This window comes from Miniopterus schreibersii (genome assembly GCF_964146895.1).
Source record: "Miniopterus schreibersii genome assembly, chromosome: 15".
NCBI lineage: Eukaryota > Metazoa > Chordata > Mammalia > Chiroptera > Miniopteridae > Miniopterus > Miniopterus schreibersii.
The window spans coordinates 44,580,573-44,594,844 of record NC_138115.1 but is presented as its reverse complement, the minus strand read 5'-3'; positions in this window follow the sequence as shown (position 1 = coordinate 44,594,844).

The following is a 14,272-nucleotide window of genomic DNA, read 5'->3' as shown; positions in this document are numbered from 1 at the left end:
TCTGATGGAAGCAGGGCAGGGCAGGCCAACGAATTATGATAGAGATGGAAACAACCAAGGGCACTTGTCTGTCTGGTTCTCTTTTTATTTATTCTTGACAAATGTGATTTATGAATCCCGGTTCTTTTGTCCTATTGTACACTGAAGCTACTGGCTTTGTTATAGGCTGCTCTGTCTATCCGTATGCATTTCCTGGCCACATTGGTGCACCCGCTTGTCAGTTCCATAAATCATTATAGATAAGCAAATCCTTGTCTTAACCTTTTGGAAAGATAACATGACCAATATTTTCTGAACATATTCTTGCCAGGCTTGCTCTGGGGAGATAAATGTGGTCCGTCTTGATGGTGCATCATGGAACAGGAGTATGACTTACGAGGGGGAGTGGGGTTGTTTGGTGTAGCTTACCCCAAAAGACTTTTCAGATGTCTTCTTGGAAGAACCATGATGAATTATAAGAAGATGTAGTAAAGTCTGGCTGGCATGGCTCAGCGGTTGAGCATCGACCTAGGATCCAGGAGATCCAGGTTCGACTCCCTGTCACGGCACATGCCCAGGTTGTGGGCTTGATCCCCAGCTGGGGGCGTGCAGGAGGCAGCCGATCAATGACTCTTATCATGGATGTTTCTATCTCTCTCCCTCCCTTCCTCTCTCTGAAATCAATAGAGATATATTTAAAATAAATAAATAAATAGGTGGAGTCAACTTTTCTGCATTGGAGCCAAAAAGAAAATACAGGGAGAATATGATAAAGTAATGTAACGCTTTTAGCCTACGTTCTTTGAGAGATTACCCTCTGTGGCCACTTTATGTTCTTCATCTGATCAGTCTTCGGCAGTTTCTGAGTCGGGCACTTTCATTATCTTTGCTCTACCTATGAGGACAGTGAGGCTGATGTTCTATAACTTGCTTAGGCACAGAGCCAGCAGAGTTGGTACTTCAGCCAGGTAGATGGACTATAAAGTCCTGGCTGTTTCTTATTTAATAAATGGAGCCGAAAGAAACATGTCTTTCTCCACTGCCTCTCCCCACTCCCACCGCCCAAGAAATCCGATACACATGTCGATGGTTCTTTCCATGTCCTGAAGCAGATGGCAAGTGCTTGAGGTCATTGAGAGGCACAGAGTGAGATCGATCATCCTGCTCATGTGAACATTTCCCCCTCCTAACTGACTCCAGTTGTGCTTTAAGCACTGGGCAGCTTTGCAGTGAAAACACGGGCCCTTTGGTAAGGCTTTTTGCCTCTCTGCTAGATGTGGCCAAAGCAGCCAGAACTCTTGGCGATTGTATCCAGATGTTGCCTTGAGCTGGAAAACAAACAGAGTCTACCTCAGCCTCCCTCTGGATCCAACAGAAGATGTTTTGGGTTTAGTTACTTCTTGGTGGATTTGCTAACACATTTCTTTTTATTTAGGGTCAAATGTTCAGAAAGCAGAGCCTGCATTGTATTTGCCAAACATTCATAAGAACACAAACAAAATTGATGTTTACAGGCCCAAATAAGTGCTTCTTATGCCTTAAGTGCCGTTTGGAAACCATGCAGTGCCCCAGTATGTAAGCTCTCTGAACAGTTCTCCAGAATTGTGTATGCAAAGGATGTATATTCACAATTGTGTGAATGTCTTTAATTGCCTTTCATTACATGGCACACTCTGTTCTACTCTCTTGAAATGAGGGTTCTTTATATACCAAAGGCTTCCTAAATTTGATATAGGCTCCTGTGGAGTAGAATTTTGTACAGTGAGGTTTTCTAATTGGAACTGGGGTGAAAGGAGAGGGAGGAGAAATGGAAGGGGACACCAAATTGTGAGCCAATAAAGGAAAAATCCAAGTGTAAATTGTTATATCCCGCTGCTCTTCTCCCAAACAACTCTGTGGGCAGAATAACATTGGCACCTTAGCCAAGCTTCCCCCGGGTGCTGGACAGCCATAAACAGCATCTGGTGCTCCTTAGAGTCTTGCTGGATGAATGTAAATTTCAAAAGGGCCAACTATAGGCAAGACAGAAGAACATGTGTGGGAAGCTCCTTCAGTCTTCCAGGGTGTGGGTTTCACTCCATAGTCTTCTGCAGATCAGGGCAAGGCCAAGCTACACCTGAGACCATATCCTTGCTAGTCTCCTCTACTTACCCCACTTGTTACCCTCCTTCCTTCACAGATTTTTCCTGAGAGTGCTTTCCCAGGAAACCATGTGTACCCAGATCCTTGGCTCTGCTTCTAGGGACATTGACCTAAATAGGTTGCTTACTTGTTTGGTTCACTGTGAGTGCAGACTTTTGAATGCAGTAGCCCAGCAAGGTCTATCTTAGTGAACCAGCCATCCCTAATAGTATCTGAAGGAATCATTTAATGGATTTTTGAAAATATTATAAAGACTATTTGAGCACAATGGAAACCATTTATAGAATAACAACTCTATAGACTTTTCAAAGAAGTTAATTTATACATAAGTACATACAACAACAATGAATACTTTGCAAAGGGGCTCATATACTAATTTCCTATTCTATTTTCACTTAAAGTTTGGGTAGAATCTTTGACTAGATAGATTTTCTCAAAGACAAATACCATATCATTTCATCTATATGTGGAATCTAACAAAAAATAAAAGAGACTACTGTTCTTGCTTGTCATTCAGTCTGGACTTCCTTTCTTTCTTTGCCCATGTTCTGCTGAGTGTAAATTGCTCCTCTTGGCTTACACCAGTTTTTTTTTTTTGCAGGTATGTAGGGGGAGCAGTTTCTTCATATATACTTGTTTGAAGTTTTTTTTAACTATTGTCAAATAATTGGAAGCATGCCTAGTGCTAAATCCTTATTGTTGGGGAAAAGTTCCTTTCTCTGTTTTGGGGGCCTTTGCCATCTGTCTGGAGCCTGTAGCCACTTGCTGCGGCTTTGCCAGTTTGTTCTGTGTTACACATGTCTTATTTCCCCCTAAAATGATCTTGATTGGAGTCTGAATTGAAAACCAGTCCCTTTTGGGGTTGAATCAGGGCACCAGGAACCTTGTTCTTGGTGCAGATTAGACGGTCCAACTGTTGGAGCTTCTCCGATACACTTAAATAATTTCATTTGGTATTTATTTTTTGAAGTTTGCAGGTTTCTGAGAATGTTGCCCTTTTATGTTTTAAGTCATTTTTTTCCTTCTGGACATTTCTTTCTGATTCTTAAAATCCTTGAAGGAGGGGAAGAGAGGGAGATAGTTTTGTTTTCTATCTATTTTTCTGATATAGGAAAGCAGTCACTGAGCTAGGCCATGGGCTGGTAAAGTTTTTCTTATTTGCAAGGTCTTTTCATCACCCCAAACCCACTGAGCCAATTCTCACTGACGTGCCTTTGCTCCCATGTGCCTCTGCTTGAATGCTTTAAGCTCTTCTTTCCACTAAGCTGCATCTTATCCCTATTTCAAGCTCACGTCTCACTTTCCTCAAGAAGCCTTCTCCAAGTTTTCCATTCTTATATCATCCCATCCTCTTATGAACGCCTAGAGCATTATCTATATAAAAATAGCAAACAGATGTCATTGCATATGCCTACGCTGACTGACTGGCATGGTGCCCAGGTCTACTGTGCTGAGAAGGTGTTGAAATGAGGCTTCGTCCTGGCTCACTGGGTGTAGGAGAATATTGTCAATGTTAGCCAATGAGCTCAGTGATGGGAGTGGCCCTGTGTGTGCCATATTTGTTCTATTCCATTAATATGACAATTTTGTTCTTCCTGCTTTGTTTTTTAGTTACCTTTTAGAATCATTATCTCTTCCCCCAGTTAAGGACCATAGATGTGTCTGTAACCATAGAGTTTGGTTTCTGGCACATAGAAGGTTTCAATCATAATGAGCCATTAATGATCTGTGCTAGACAGATAATATCTATAGACCCCGAAGGCTTCACTGTTCTCCGGATAGACGAGCACTACTCTTAGAGCTTCTCTTGACTGTTGAACCCACAACCAGGCAGGAAATCTCAATTCAAGAGTTACAGGCATGAAACATGGTTTTACAAAGTTGAAAGAAAGAAGGTGAGACTTCAATTGACCAGAAACATTAGACACATACTCATTTGCCAGTGGGGATGTGAAAAAATTTTTTCCATTGCAAACGATTTGTAAAAGGAAAATTAATTGAAGTGAACTTTAAACTCAAACTGGGATCCTTGAATGGAAAACCAATTATGAATTACATCTTTGTTAAATACATGCCCACAAACACTTACCGGATGAAGAACATAGTTCTCCCATTAAACATAAATCCTAGGAGAGTTTGCATCATTGCTTTAGAGGAAAGCCAAAGAATATGTTCAAAATCCAAACTTATTAAAGAACATAGGGCAAGGGTTAATAGCTGAATGAACACTCTTCTTAATATTTTAATTCCTGAAGTTTATGATGTAGCATAGGGGTGTCTGTTTCTTTGGAGGTGAATAAATAGAGTAGATCATTGCCACCAAGACTTGGACATTAAAACTTGGTTTGGTTATCTAGTGGAAAGTAGAGAAGTTATCAGGATAATTTTAAAAATCAGCAGCCAAGAAGCTCAAGAAATCATAAAGACAAGTTTTTAGAATGACACTCTCTAGTGAGGGAATAACACTAAGGTTTCATACAGTCTACGAGGCACACATAGTAGGTGTCTAATGCTGTCAAGCATCGTGCCAGACACTGCATACCTTACAAAGATGAATCGATGCAAAGTAACTGGAAGGGTGTGTTTCACACTTACACAATTATGGATGCATAGCTGTCACTGTAACTGACTAATTTTAGGAGCCTGAGGAGGTCGCTGACCTTTCCTGAGCTTCAGCTTCGTCATCTAATGATGCTAACTTCAGATGCTGTTGTCTGAACTAGGTGAGATGAGATACCATAGATCTAAAGATAGTTGAGAGAGAAAGAGAAGCTGCTTGAATAAGCCTTGGATGGGAGGATGTCCACTGTGGGAAGCTAAAGGGCTGTAAGATGTGGTATGGCTATCCTTCTTGATATTAGTCAGGGATCTCCAGGGAAAACAAATCAATAGGAGATCTATCATCTATCTATATCATCATCACCTATCTATATCTATCTATTATCTCTCTCTCTCTCTCTCTCTCTCTCTCTCTTTCTCTCTCTATCTATCTCTATCTATCATCTATCTATCTATCTATCTATCTATCTATCTATCTATCTATCTATCTATCTATCTATCTATCATCTATCTATCTATCTATCTATCATCTATCTATCTATCATCTATCTATTTATGTATCATCATCTATCTATCATCTGTCTATATCTATCTATCTATCTATCTATCTATCTATCTATCTATCTATCTATCTATCTATCTATCTATCTATCTATCATCTATCTATCTATCTATCTATCTATCTATCTATCTATCTATTATCTATCTATCTATCTATCTATCTATCTATCTATCTATCTATCTATCTATCATCTATCTATATCTATCTATCATCTATCTATCTATCATCTATCATCTATCTTTCTACCTATTATCTATCTGTCTCACACCCATATGCCAGCATACACATACATACATACACACACATATACACATACACACATACAACCTTAGTAAAACCTTATTTATGGTTAGTTTGTTAATGGTAGAATTGAAAAGAGAACTTGGTCTTTCTGCCCTTTCCTCCTAGTAATCTTCTTCCCCCACAACCCAGACTGTTCCCACTTCTAGCTTGAATATTCCATAATCTTAGCTCAAAGCTGAAGCAAATTTAAAAATGGATGCCATATTTATGTTTATTAGTAATATGGGAAAAGATGGAACTCATATTTCCATCTGAAGGATGGAAGTACAACTGAAGGCAAATACATACAAATAGGAACATAGGAATGATTTTACATCTAGGGATACAACCATTTTAAAGGCAAGCAGAGAGAAATTGTCAATTATGGCCTAGAAAATGTTCTTAAATTGCACATTACAACTTTTAGGAAAGAAAACAGAAATGTGATCTGTTTACTGGATCTTAATTTCTACATAGCTTAAACTGCTTTGGAAAAATAAACTTCCAAAAGCCAATACAAGGAAAGACATTTCTTGGCATTTACTACCTAGGTTGTTGTATGATTATACCTTTTGGAACAAACCGACTGTATTACAAATGTGGGTGAGTTTTATCTGAATTGCTGAAAGTTGTCATAAATCTTTATTTTTAAAATACCCATTTTACCTTTTCTGAATACATATAATGCTGCATATGAATCCCTGACAAAATGATTATAGAAGACTCACATTTAATGGTTAATTGTAACATATTATATGCATTGATCTACTATATCATATATTTTAGAGTATTTCGGGGGAGGACCCAAATGCATAAAAAAGAGTTAAGTATTATTATTAGTGTTCTCATGTTAGGAGTTCATACTTTTTCTTTATTATTCATGTAGCCATGAAATAGAGGAAATCAGCCTGTTTTTTTTCAGCATCTGGCATAGGTTGTAATTCATCCAAATGAGCAGGTACTTGATCTTTTACAAGAGAATTTAAGGATATTTCTGAAATACAAGAAGAAAAGAAGGGAAAAAGCCTGAACTTTTTGAATTTTTAACTTCACTGGTGGGCAAGCTTACCTCATATTTCCCCGATGATAGAATCACTCATGGTGCAAATGTATACCGATGGGACTGTGCCTTTAGATCAGGGAGTGAATTATGAGACACCTATTTTTTCCATTGCCTATTATTTTTCATAATGATTGATTGATTCTTAGTAAAATTATGGGTCCATCAGGTAGAGAAATGAGGGTTTGGGCAGAGAACAAAAATAATCCCTTATCTGTGGTGACTCAGTAGTTGAGGGGGGTGGTCAGTAAGGAGTCTATACAACCCCAGAGCGCAGTGATCCTCTGAGGGATCAAAATAAAACCAAAAGGGTGTGCTTGTAGTGAGCCCTCCACAAAAGTCAGCTTAAACCTTGGCGAATATGCCACTATGAGCAGACCCAAAGGGTCCAAAAGGGGCAGAAGAGTGTCTGTGAGGTCTGGTAAGGGGGTCAGTAGCACCAGTGGTCTAGTCCTCTTGGCTGCCATGTTGCTCTTGGTGGATGGGAACATCAGGCGTTGGGATCTGCCACAAACTCCTCTTTTCCCTGCTTTTCTGTGCATTACACAACCTTATGATTATAATTTATATCACCATGTAAATTTGCCTGTGTGGGAAACATGTCTACCTGTGAATATGAGTATTCATCTTTTTTAGCAGTCACCACTTATAGAATCCCTGCCATTGTGCTAGTACTATGTCAAGCATTTAATATGCATTATACTAATTTATCCCACATTAGCCTTACAAGATAAGTATTTTTACTGTCCTCATTTCACAGATGAGGACATCAAGGTTCAGAGGAGTTAAATCGCTGCCCAGGATCACACTTTTGTTAGGGGTGGAGCTGAGAGTTGAAATCAGGTCTGTTAATCTTCAAAGTCTGAGCTCTTCACAGAGTGAAGAGTCCTTCTGATAGTCTAGGTACCCTGACTTTTTTATTGTAAAGTGATTATCCTAAGTGTCTCAGATGCTGGTGAGGTTGATTAGTCTGAGTAAGCCCATGAGAGATTGATCAACTCAGGACCAGGACACAGCTGAGTTTCTGGTCTAGACAGGTGGCCAACCTCTTCACCTGCTCAGGCCTCCATCCATCTTTACCAGAAGAAATCCCAGTTTTGCCCTCTCTCTGTACCTCCAACATCACACACCTACAGAGGGGAGGTGTGGCAGGAAAGGAAGTAAATTACCATGGGAGACTGTTTATAGTTCCCCTGGAGCAAGTAGCAAGTGGTTTAGAAGTTTTGTAAGAAAAAAAAAGTTATTTGTCCTCAAATTTACAAAAACTCCAAGTTCATAGTGAAACTATTTACTTTTAGAGATTTGACAATTTACATCACAAAGAATACATTTGTGTGTGTGTGCGTGTGTGTATAATGTCAAGGCATGTCTTTGTGGGAAGTTCCCAATCTCTAGGTCTCTGTATTTAATATATAAAAATATAAGTGATTGATTGAGTAGACAGAGCACTGATCAAAGGTTCTGGATTGTCAGCCTTCAGGTTCCAAACGGCCCCGCTTAGGTGCATCGGACTTTGAAAGGCCTCTCCTTTGTCTGGGGCACACTACCTCTGTTCTTAGAGCAGGGCTCCCTGGGATCATGGGCTTTCTGTCCTGCCTTGCACTTTACCAAGTATTGTGCCCTTAATGCTAAATAATCAGCTCAGCCAGTTGCTTTGTCTGAGGCTAAATTACTTTTCTTTTTCACTGAGCAGTGTTTGGCACACAGAGGGAACCCAATAAATACTGCTTGAAAGAATAAAAGAGCCAGAAGTTTCAGAGAATGTGGGGAGAGGAAGTATTATAAGAAATGAAAATAAAACATTTTTTTGGCTCTAGAAAGGCAGGCACAAGTTTTGGACTATAATTTCCTACCTGGTGCTAAGGAAGATAAATTTAATGTAGTCAGAGTCTGGTAAAGTTTTAAACCTTTAAGGGGAAAGAGAAAATTCTAAAACCTTTGGGAGAGAAAAAAGTAAATATTTCAAAAGGAATTAAAAAAAAATTAGGCTGACATCAGGCTTTGCACTAAGAACAGTAAGTGCTAAAAGGCAAATTGCTATAAAAGTCATTATTGGGACAAACGGGAATTTATTTAAGATCTGATGGCTAGATAATAGAATTATGTCAATGTTAAATTTCTCAATCTTGATAACAGTACAGTGGTTATGTAAATAAGTGGCCTTGTTTTCAGGAAATCAATACTGAAATATTTAGGGATGAAGAAACTTTTTGCCTATACTTTATTCTCAAATGGATAAAAAATAGGGATAAAATAAATAAACAAATGCAGTAAAATGTGAATTAGTAGATTAATCAAAGAACTTACATGCTTATATGCATAACCTATGGACACAGACATTGGTATGGGGGTGGGGTGGATGTGGGGTGAAGGGGGTCAGTGAGGTAAAAAAGGGGACATCCGCAATACTTTCAACAATAAAGATAAATTTAAAAAATGTGAATTAATCAATATGCATGAAGGATATATAGGAGTTCTTTGTACTATCACTGCAAAATTTTGGAAGTTTAAAACATTGTCAAAATTAAAAGTTAAAAAAATTATGGTGGGTAAAAGCAGTTTGAATTCAAAATACTATCATCAGAAACGATACCCCAAAAGTGAAAACAATTCAGATGTCTTTCAGTGAATGAATGGTAAACAAACTGAGGTACACCCATATCACAGAATACTACCCAGCAATAAAAAGGAGCTATGGGTACATTCTGGAAATGAATCTCTAGAAGATTGTGCTCACTGAAAAAAATCCCATCAAGGTTAAACATTTTATGATTCCATTCATATAACATTGTCTAGATGGCATATTATAGAAATGGACAACAGATTAGTGGTTGCTAGGGGTTAGGGTAGGCCTGGGGGCTGGAGGGAAGTGAGTGTGGCTCTAAAAGGGTGACATGAGGGATCCCTGTCGTGATGGATGTTTTGATGTTTTCCACCTTGACTCTATCATTGTCAACATTCTGGTTGACAATTGCACTATATGGTGTTGCAAGATGTTGTACTAGGGGAAACTGGGTAAAGAATATATGGAATTTTTCTGTATTATTTCTTACAACTGCATATAAATCTAATCTCAAAATAAAAAAATTTAATTGAAAAAACCCTCAAAAATGTAATACTGGAAATTTTAGCCAGGCAAATCTACGTCGAAAGGCATAGACTGAAGGTAATGGCTCAGGGACAATAAACATTATTTTCTCATTCATGTAACAGTCCCAGGTGGGTTTTTCCCCCACAGGATAATTCAGGATCATCGTTCTTTCTGTTTTGTGGCTCCACCATCCACTAGGGTCTTGTTATAAATAATTGAGGCTGGGTTTCCATATCCAGGTTAACACTGAGGAAGGAGATGAATGCATGGGGGTGGCCCACCATCTTTGAGAGGCCTTGACCTGGAAGTGGCTCCCATTTCTACTAATATTCTGTGGCATATGTGGCCACATCTAGCTCCATGGGGGACTGGGACATGTAGCTTTTGTGGAGAGAACAGCTTCTGAGATACAGCAATGGGTGGGATGAACACAATTTATTGGAAAGGTTTCTGCTCTAAATCTAAAAATATTCAAACAGTTTGGGAGTGTAAAAAAGAAGAAAATGAATGCCCTGGCATCGCTGTTCTAGTCTTCCTACCCCCAGAGGTCACCACTGTTGATGGTCTATAATACTTCTCTCCAGACTTTTCCTAGGGATACAGTAGTCATAGGTAAATAATGCACCCCCCCCTCCCCCCGAGAGACTCGCCAGAGTGAATGCATGCCCTATATAGCATCATGCAACTTTCTTTTCACTTACCAATATTTCTTTCTGTAGTCCTCTGTCTCTCTCTTTCTCCTCTCGCCCCTTTACACACACCCCCCCCCCGCCACACTTTTCATTCTTTTTAACACACGCATTATATTTCATAGTAGGGATGTGTTGTATTGTTTATTTGTATTGTTATAGAACCAATCCCCTTCGGCCATATATAGACTTTTCAATTTTATGTTATCACAAATAATACTTAGTTCAACAACTTTGGGAGAAAAGCTGTTTTTCCATTTAGTATTTTTCCATTCATGAAATTCAGAAATAGAGTTCCTAGGTCTAAGATCACTGGGTTTAAGTCCTGAAAGTTTCATTTTGTTCACTCTTACCTCTTTTTCAGATGTCTTCATAAATTTCTTGTCAGCTAAGTTCCCCTCCGCAAAGGTTTGCCAAATATACTGAGGCCAAAAATGTCAAGTTTTGTTTCTGTATCTGGTTTGAATTTCATTGTTTACTTCTTGGTGTTTATGACTGTCATATTGGTATGTATGTGGAAAAATTGACACAAGACCTTGCCTCATTCTTGGGAAATTGCAGGTTCCCATTCCCAGGAGAACATGGGTGGACGGGGAGATTTCTCAGTAAAAGGCAGATTCCTGGATCAGTCACCCGGACTCTGCTCTCAGGAGTTGTTGAGGTCACTCACACATGCAGTTCATGCTTCTTGACTTAGCAAAGTGTCAAAGAATTTAGCAGTTCCTTCCTTGGGGACCACTTCTCTTGAGTTCACAGGTCCAGATACTACATCTATCCTTGGAGCTTCTGGCTCTGCCCAGCTCCACTGCCGGTTTCAGAATGAGTAACATCTCTCTTAATGCTGCTCTGCTCTTAGCTTCATCTTAAAACCTCTTACTGCTCAGTTCAATTTACCTACAATCCTGCTGTGGTCCTTCTGGCTCCCCTTTACTGGGGAAATCTATATTTTTCTCCCTTGTCTCCATCTTTTATGATCTGGCCCTTTTTTTAAATAAAAGCATCCTGGACTTTCTTTTTCCCCTTGGGAGTTGATTTCTGTCTTAGAAGATTTCACTGGGTTCTGCCCTGCTCCCCTGGTACCTTTTCTTTGGCTGATTTTCTCAGTTTCCCCTCTTTTCTTCTCTGTCTTTCTCATCTGGTCTCTGTCCTCCTGTGTGCTTTATGTTCGACTGCTTCTGTTTTACTATTAGAGGGTAGCAGGGGAAGGGTTCTGGCATCCCTCAGTGGGAGATGGCAGAGGTCTGGGTTGGCAAAAGGGGCTGATGGGTCACTGTTGGGCCAGCAGTCTGAAGAGACGAGCATGCAATTTGGAGCCAGAGTGGTACCTGTGTGTGTGCATGTGTGTGTGTGTGTGTGTGTGCACGTGCATGTGCATGCATGTGTGGTAGACAACAGACAGCAGAGAGCTACTAAAGGAAACAGAAAAGAGAAGTTGGGATAATTAAAGGACAGAAATAAGAAAAATATCAGGGGCTTCAGGAAGGTCCAGAAGAAGAAGAATGGAGGAAAGTTTTCTGAAGATGTTTAAAAGTATTGAGAACACTCTCTTTTCTTAAAAAAAAAAAAAAAAAAAAGTGAGGACAGAAGCCAAATTATATGGAATTAAAGGCGAAATAAATAAAGACTTGAAACTCAGGCTTTGGCATCAGACAGTCTCTGTTCAAATCCCGGCACCATCATCTAAGTGACAAAGGACCATTTTCTTGTTTCTCAAGTTCTTTGTCTGCTGGGACTTTTGTGAGCATCAAACGAGACTGGGTGTAGAGGAAATGACAGATATTAACTAACGTGTGGTTGAATTAAGGGTCCACTGGCGGTGCCTGTTTGAGATACAGGCACTTACTCTGCAAGCTGCAAATCTTTCTGCGTCTTCCTGTCATGGTTATCCACACTGTCTCAAGCTGGCTCCCACAGCTGCTGATCAGAGCACTGTCACCCTCCCTATGCATGAAGGCTCCCCTTCCTAGGCCCTCTTGAGCAATTTTTTTCCTCCTGAGAAAAGGCAACCATAAGAACTTAGCTTAAAATGGGGACTTTGTGTTTTTCACGACAGGTGCCACAACCACGTGCCTTTGGAGTTCTACCTCATCTGCTTGTGCCAACATCAGGGATCCAAACTCTGTACCCAATTAGGGCAACCCCGCTCTTGGCATCCCCCCACTCCCTGTCCCATAACCCAGCCGTGTTAAGAGAATGGTAGGCTGTTTTTCCCATTGAAACCACAGACAGGCTCCCTGGGGATCCCTGCTGACACCCCATATGTTCCCAGGAAACACTGGCCTTCATATATAAAATAAAAGTGTACATAAGACGTTAAGAATCTGTAACAAGCCTTCTGATTTATCCCCTTCATGCCTCAGTTTATTTGTATGAAAGATAACGTTGTCAGCCACCTTCCTCAAAAGGATATTCTGAGGTTTCACATTGGAGACTTGACATTTATTAACCAGGGTCATATGAGAGCCCTGATTTAATCTCCAGAAAAATGCTTTGAGTGTTTCAGACATAAGGACCATATAAGCATGAAGAATTTTGCCCATAGCTCTTGAAGGAGGCGGTGGCCAGTCAACAGGGGCGTGGGCCAATCCTTGGTGTGTTCTGTTTACAGTTGTATCCAGACAAGTTGAAGTGGAGAAACAGAGGAGATCAGTATATAATACTCTGGTTTATTAACCATTAACTATTTGCATATTGAACAAAGATGTTCTAAAAACATTTACCGTATAATAGACTAAACTTTTAGTCAATAGGTCGCAATAGGGCAACAGCCTCTCAATAGGATAATACCACTTTTGGGGGAGACAACAGTGAAAATTTTACAGCCTTCTATGTGCCAGTCATTACACTATACCCTTTCATATAAATATCTCCTTTATTTCGCTTAAAAATTCTTCTGGTAGGTATTAATATCTCTGGCTCAGAAAGGTTAAGCAATTTGTTGAAGGCCACAAGCTCGTAAGAAACTAAATCAGGGTTTCCAACCTACAACCCAACCTGTTTGTATTAAAAAAAAAATACATGCTTTTCTCACTGTATTATAAAAAACTAAAAAACTATAAAATGTCCTGCCATCAAATGCCCTTTAGATTGTTTTTCTGGAGGTGGTGATGGATCTGTAACATCACACCCTCACCTTGTGACTGGGGCTGGAGCTGCCTTCCCTGCCAAGAACAGGACAAAAGCCAATCTCTAGTCCCGGTTTAACCTTGATCGCTATCTTGGTGGGCTTTGCTGACCGATTGAATCTGCTATAGGTAGAGGTCATGATCATCTGGTGTCACAACCTGGACCTGCTAAGAGGTGGGAGATTGTGCTGGCCATGACAGACAGGGCTGGGGGTTTTCTGATGATGCTGATATTCCATGGTACCCTGAACTTATCACAAGAGATGGTGATTTCCTTCTTCAGGGCAATCCGGCCTCGCATTGCGGCCTCAGGGAGTTTATTTCTCTCTCTTTAATAGCAAAGGGGACAAACTCTAATAAGCTCCTACTATGTACCACCCCACTAACTGCTTAAAAGTGTAACCCAGATGCTGGACTCTCTCTCCTGATGGAAGTGTGTGTGTGTGTGTGTGTGTGTGTGTGTGTGGTGGAGAGCTGGGAAGTTACAGTGGTCTGTGCCATCAACCCTACTGGTAGCCAGCGGGACATCTACATGCGGGTTCTCTTTGCAGCCCCGCTGCCCACACTAAGGGGGCCTCAGTCTACCAGTGATGGGAGTAAAAGAAGTGGCATTCTTCACCTTCTGGAGCCCTGAGGAAGGTTAAGTCAGTTCTTTATTTCAAGTCCACCATGATGGAATCCACGTCCTGCAGCATTGGTGGGGAGTGTTGGGCACATGTGCACCGTCCCTCAGCGGGAGGCAGGGCCAGGAGGTGAGGGGCACAAGCCTGCTCCCCCACACTG